This window comes from Theropithecus gelada, chromosome 1 (assembly GCF_003255815.1).
Source record: "Theropithecus gelada isolate Dixy chromosome 1, Tgel_1.0, whole genome shotgun sequence".
NCBI classification, from domain to species: Eukaryota; Metazoa; Chordata; class Mammalia; order Primates; family Cercopithecidae; genus Theropithecus; species Theropithecus gelada.
In genome coordinates, this window is record NC_037668.1 from 67826867 (window position 1) to 67832945 (window position 6079).

The 6079-nt window shown below is 45.0% G+C and overlaps 1 pseudogene; it reads left to right on the forward strand.

The window, feature by feature from the left end:
• The first annotated feature begins 3533 nt into the window (after positions 1-3533).
• Positions 3534-4929, forward strand: LOC112626041 (annotated as a pseudogene).
• Positions 4930-6079: the final 1150 nt, after the last annotated feature.

A 6079-nucleotide genomic window follows, 5' to 3' on the forward strand; every position in this document is an offset into this window, starting at 1 on the left:
ATAATCCTTTTTTGTAGATGATTGCCTAGCTGAAAACATTGTAAAATGTTAAGAAGCATCCTTGGGGCTGGGCCTAGTGGCTCATGCCTGTAATCCCAGCACTTTGGGAGGCTGAGATAGGTGAATCATCTGAAGTCAGGAGCTCGAGATCAGCCTGGCCAACATGGTAATAAAAATACAAAAATTAGCCAGACATGGTGGCACACACCTGTAATCCCAGCTACTCAGGTGGCTGAGGCATGAGAATTGCTCAAGCCTGGGAGGTGGAGGTTGCAGTGAACAGAGATGGCACCTCTGCACTCCAGCCTGGCTGACAAGAGCAAGACTCTGACTCAAGAGAAAAAAAAAAAAGGCCGGGCGCGGTGGCTCAAGCCTGTAATCCCAGCACTTTGGGAGGCCGAGACGGGCGGATCACGAGGTCAGAAGATCGAGACCATCCTGGCTAACACGGTGAAACTCCGTCTCTACTAAAAAAAAAAAATACAAAAAACTAGCCGGGTGAGGTGGTGGGCACCTGTAGTCCCAGCTACTCGGGAGGCTGAGGCAGGAGAATGGAGTGAACCCGGGAGGCGGAGCTTTCAGTGAGCTGAGATCGCGCCACTGCACTCCAGCCTGGGCGACAGAGCGAGACTCCGTCTCAAAAAAAAAAAAAAAAAAAAACAACTTTATTTATATATAATTATGTACCATAAAATTCACCTACAGCATAAAATCTATGGGTTTTAGTATACATATTTAGGCAGCCACCACCAGAATCTATTTTAGAATGCTGTAATCACCCCCAAAAGAATCTTGTACCCATTATCAGTCAGTCACTCCTCATTTCCATTCTTTTGAATGTGGATATCCAATTGTCCCAGCACCTTTTGTCGAAAAGATTATCTTTCTGATTGAATTGTTTTGGCAGCCTTGTCAAAAATGAATAGGTCATAATAGGAGAATTTATTTTTGAACTTTCATTCCTATTCCATTGATCTATATGTCATCCCTACACTACCACCACACTGTTTTGATTATTGTAGCTTTGTAGTAGATTTTGAAATCAGGAAGTGAGAGTCCCAAAATTTGCTCTTCTTTTTCAATATTGTTTTGGCTATTCTAGTTCCCTTACATTTGCATATGAATTTTAGAATCAGCTCATCAATTTCTGAAAAAAAATCCAGTTAGGATTTTTTATAGGGATTGCATTGAATCTGTAGATCAATTTGGGGAATATGTCCATTTTAATAATAATCTGATCTATGAACATAGGAGGCCTTTCCATTTATTTAGATCTGCTTTAATTTCTTTCAATGGTATTCTGTAGTTTCCATTGTATAAGTCTTGCACTTCTTTTGCTAAATTTATTCCTGAATACATTATTTCTTGATGTTATTGTACAAGGAATTGTTTTCTTCGTTTGGAGAACAGCCTGTTGCATGGCAAGAGTAATGCCATTTTCAAGCTAAACCTACATAATGACCCATATTTGACTCCTGCATACCAAGGCAGTCCCACAGAAACAATGCCTGTAGCATAGATAACCCCTCACGAAGACGCTTATCTAACTTCCCCAGTGGTCATGAGTTTTGCAAGAGTGTCTGAGACATGACTAACTGCACACGTTTTACAAAAAAAAAAAAAAAAAAAAAAAAAACCCACAAAACTTGCTACATAAAGGGTATTTTCTGGAGGACAGGTGCAAGTGTCCACTGTCTTGTAGCTGCCCGAGACAAGGCTCTGTTCTACCCATCCTCACTTTCTTCCCCTGACCCATTCCCCAATGGGAAGCTTTTAAAAAATAACTCTATTAAAAGACGTTTTTCCTCTCTTGTGCTTACCTTCATATTTCTAAATAACATACTATGCCACCATTCCTTGATTTGTCTATTTTTGGGTTAAGCTAACACAATCCTCCTCTTCTCTCAATACAGTTATAGGACTGACTGTTTTAGGTCCTCTCTCTCTTTTTTTTTTTTTTTTTTTTTTTTTTTTTTTTGAGATGGAGTCTTGCCTTGTAGCCCAGGCTGGAGCCGCAGTGGCTTAATTTCTGCTCACTGCAAGCTCCGCCTCCTGGGGTTTCAAGCGATTTTCCTGTCTTGGCCTCCCTAGTAGCTGGGACTACAGGCGCTAGCCACCATGCCCGGCCAATTTTTTTTATTTTTAATAGAGACGGGTTTTCACCGTGTTAGCCAGGATGGTCTTGATCTTCTGACCTCGTGATCCGCCCGCCTCAGCCTCGCAAAGTGCTGAGATTACAGGCATGAGCCACCGCGCCTGGCTTTTTTTTTTTTTTTTTTTTTTTTTTGAGATAGAGTCTCGCTCTGTCCCCCAGGCTGGAGTGCAGTGGCCTGATCTTGGCTCACTGCAACCTCCACCTCCCGGGATCAAGCGATTCTCTTGCCTCAGCCTCCTGAGTAGCTGGGATTACAGGCGTATACCACCATGCCCGGCTAATTTTTGTGTTTTTAGTAGAGACGGGGTTTCACCATGTTGGCCAGGCTGGTGTCGAACTCCTGACCTCGTGCTCCGCCCACCTTGGCCTCCCAAAGTGCTGGGATTACAGGCGTGAGCCACCGCGCCCGGCCGGACTCCTCGTTTTTTTTTAAATGCAGATATCAGAGACTTTCCCTTCCCTTTCAGCATTTTCCCCCAGGCTCACCCTCCGACTTCTATCATGTGTAGTTTCACTTTTACACAATCAGGATGGAAAACATTTACATTCAGTCTTTTGTGCTTTGTCTGTAAGTTGATTCCAAGTTGAAATCAGCAGGGACTACTTCCATTGACTATGTAATTATGCAGAGCAAAGGCAAGCCATAAATTATAATTTATATAAATTAATTTATTTCCTTTCTTGTTTAGGGTTTTATTGGCTTTTTAAAATTATTATGAAAGCTGTTATGACAAAATATGAGCAAAGGAAGCCACTTTTCGCCTAGTGACAGGAAATAAAGTAGGTTTTTTTTTTTTACAAGATCACTTAACCAATGTCAATGGATGTAAAAATTCAAAGGGAGATGAATAAATTCAAATGTTATTTTTGTATTTATTTATAAAAATAAATAAGAATAAATATAAATTTCATATTTATTATAAAAATAAATATAAACTTAAGATATTTGATAACTTACGGGACGTCTCAGTTTGTGCTTTAAAAAGGGCGCATGAGGCCGGGCGCGGTGGCTCAAGCCTGTAATCCCAGCACTTTGGGAGGCCGAGACGGGCGGATCACGAGGTCAGGAGATCGAGACCATCCTGGCGAACACGGTGAAACCCCGTCTCTACTAAAAAATACAAAAAAACTAGCCGGGCGAGGTGGCGGGCGCCTGTAGTCCCAGCTACTCGGGAGGCTGAGGCAGGAGAACGGCGGGAACCCGGGAGGCGGAGCTTGCAGTGAGCTGAGATCCGGCCACAGCACTCCAGCCTGGGTGACAGAGCAAGACTCCGTCTCAAAAAAAAAAAAAAAAAAAAAAAAGGGCGCATGGCGAGCAGCGGCGGCGGCGCAGAGAGGCGCGGCAGAGGTTTTCCTGGTTTCGGATTCCAGGGGCCGGATGGTGAACTCCTCCCTGCAGCGATCCTCAAAAGCCAGGGCTTTGCCCGAGAGAAGAAAGGGGATCAACGCCAGCGTCACCGTCCACGCCAGCCGCACCAGGCCGCTCCTCAGCCTGCACAGCCGCAGCGGCCGCAGCAGCGAGAGTTCCAGGGTCTCCCTCCGCTGCTGTAGTAACCGGGGCCCGGGGTCTCGGTGGTGCTCCTGACGCCCCTCGCGCACCCCGATGCCCCTCGCCCACCCCTGAAGATTCCGGGTAGGCGAGGGAATCGTCAAAGGGATCACAATCTTTCAGCTAACTTACTCTACTCCTATGATCGGCTGAACGTAACAGAGATTCTAACGTCCAATGACAAGACGAGGATTCTCAACTGGTCCGTCCTAGGCTCACAGATGCCAAACGCATTAACTGGCGAGCCGTGCTGAGCGGCCGCAGCCTCTGCATCGAGATCCCTGAAGGTGCGCTGTCCCAGGGGAGCGAGGACAGCTTTGCAGTTCTCCAGCAGTTAGCCGAGGAGCAGCTGAGCGCCGACCATGTCTTCATTTGCTTCCACAAGAACCACGAAGACACAGCCACCTTGCTCCGGACCTTCAGCTTTTGGGACTTTGAGATTGTGCGACCGGGGCATCCCCCCTTGTCCCCAAGAGACCCGACGCTTTCTTCATGGCCTACACGTTGGCGAGGAGGATAGCGGCCGCGGCGGGGCTGGGCATCGAGTTCCTGGGGCTGCCCCGGCGTCTGCCGGGTGAGTGGGAACTCGCTCATCTCACCTGGGTTTGTCCACATGTTGTAACTGTGCAAATGAATGCTAAAAAGAAAAAAAAAAAAAAATCAGCCGGGCATGGTGGCGCATGCCTGTAATTCCAGCTACTTGGGAGGCTGAGGCAGGAGAATTTCTTGAACCCAGGAGGCGGAGGTTGCGGTGAATCAAGATCGTGCCATTGCACTCCAGACTGGGCAACAAGAGTGAAACTCCGTCTCAAAAAAAAAAAAAAAAAAAGAACGAAAGAGAAAAAAGAAATGAAAATTGAGGCATGATATGTTGGAAGATATAAGTGCCATTAATGAAATAGAGCAGAATAAGAGGGATGTTGGAGAGGGAGGATTGTAATGTTAAATAAATTAGGATTTTGATGTAGAATTTTAATTTTATTTAGAATTATTATTTGTATTACAGTAAGATAAAAATAATGAGATTGGAGTTAAATTGAATCTATGACTCTGAAAAGTCTCATTCAGTCAATGAAATGGTTAAATGTTTGCTTTGTTTTTGGCCCTGCTGACACCCTATGGTCACTGAAGATGACACTTTGCAGCCCAGGTGCCTAAATCCTCCATGAAAAACCTTCATGAAAAGAGCGGCCAGTGCCAAATCTCCAGGCAGAGAAATGCCTGATACATTTTGTAACTGATGGGAAGGAGAAATTTTGGAGGGATTTCAAGTATAATGTTTGGGGAGGCAAACAGGGTGGTTGCAGGAGTCAAACAGGAAGGTCTAAGAAGAAAGTTTTCATGCCCAGGGACAGTCAAACCATGACAGGTTGAATATGGAAATCAATGCCTATCATCAACTGGAACAAGTTAAATCTATATATGCACCCTGAATCCAGGATAATATGAAATAAAGAGATGTTAACATGAGGTATGGTTAAAATATCGTTACAATGTAGAAGTAAATTATCAATATATGTTTATAAACATTTGAGAATATTATTTAAGTCAAATTATGAAAGTTCCACCTTAGAGCTATGGTCATGACTTGAGTAAACAATCACAATTATTACCATTTAAGGAAGCACTGTCCAATAGAAATAAAAATGTGAGGCAGTGGCTCACGCCTGTAATCCCAGCATTTTGGGAGGCTGAGGTGGGCAGATCAAGAGGTCGGGAGATCCCGACCATCCTGACTAACACAGTGAAACCCTATCTCTACTAAAAATACAAAAATTAGCTGGGTGTGGTGGCGGGCACCTGTAACCCCAGCTGCTCAGGAGGCTGAGGCAGAAGAATAGCTTGAATCTCATACAAGGTCTCCTCCTCTTCCTCCTCTTCTTCTTCTTCTTCTCCCTTTCCTTCTCCCTCCCCCTCCCCTTGCTCCTCCCCCTCCCCCTGCTCCTCCCCCTCCCCCTCTCCTTCTTCTTCTTCCTCCAGGGTCTTGCTCTGTCACCCAGGCTGACAGACTTAAGTATACTGGCATAATCATAGCTTACTGCAGTCTTGAACTCCTGAGCTCAAATAATCCTCCCACCTCAGCCTCCTGAATACCTGAGACTACAGGTGCACAACAACATGTCTGGCTAATTTTTACGTTTTTTGTAGAGACAAAGTCTGCCTATGCCTAGGCTAGTCTTGAACTCCTGGCCTCAAGCAATCCTCCTGCCTCAGACTTCCAAAGCACTGGAATTATAGGTATAGGCCATCATGCCCGGCTTTGTACTAAGTCTTTGAAATCTGGTGTGTATTTTACTTTTTTTTTTTTTTTTTGAGACAGAGTTTCACTTTGCTGCCCAGGCTGCAGTGCAGTGGCATGGTCTCGGCTCACTGCA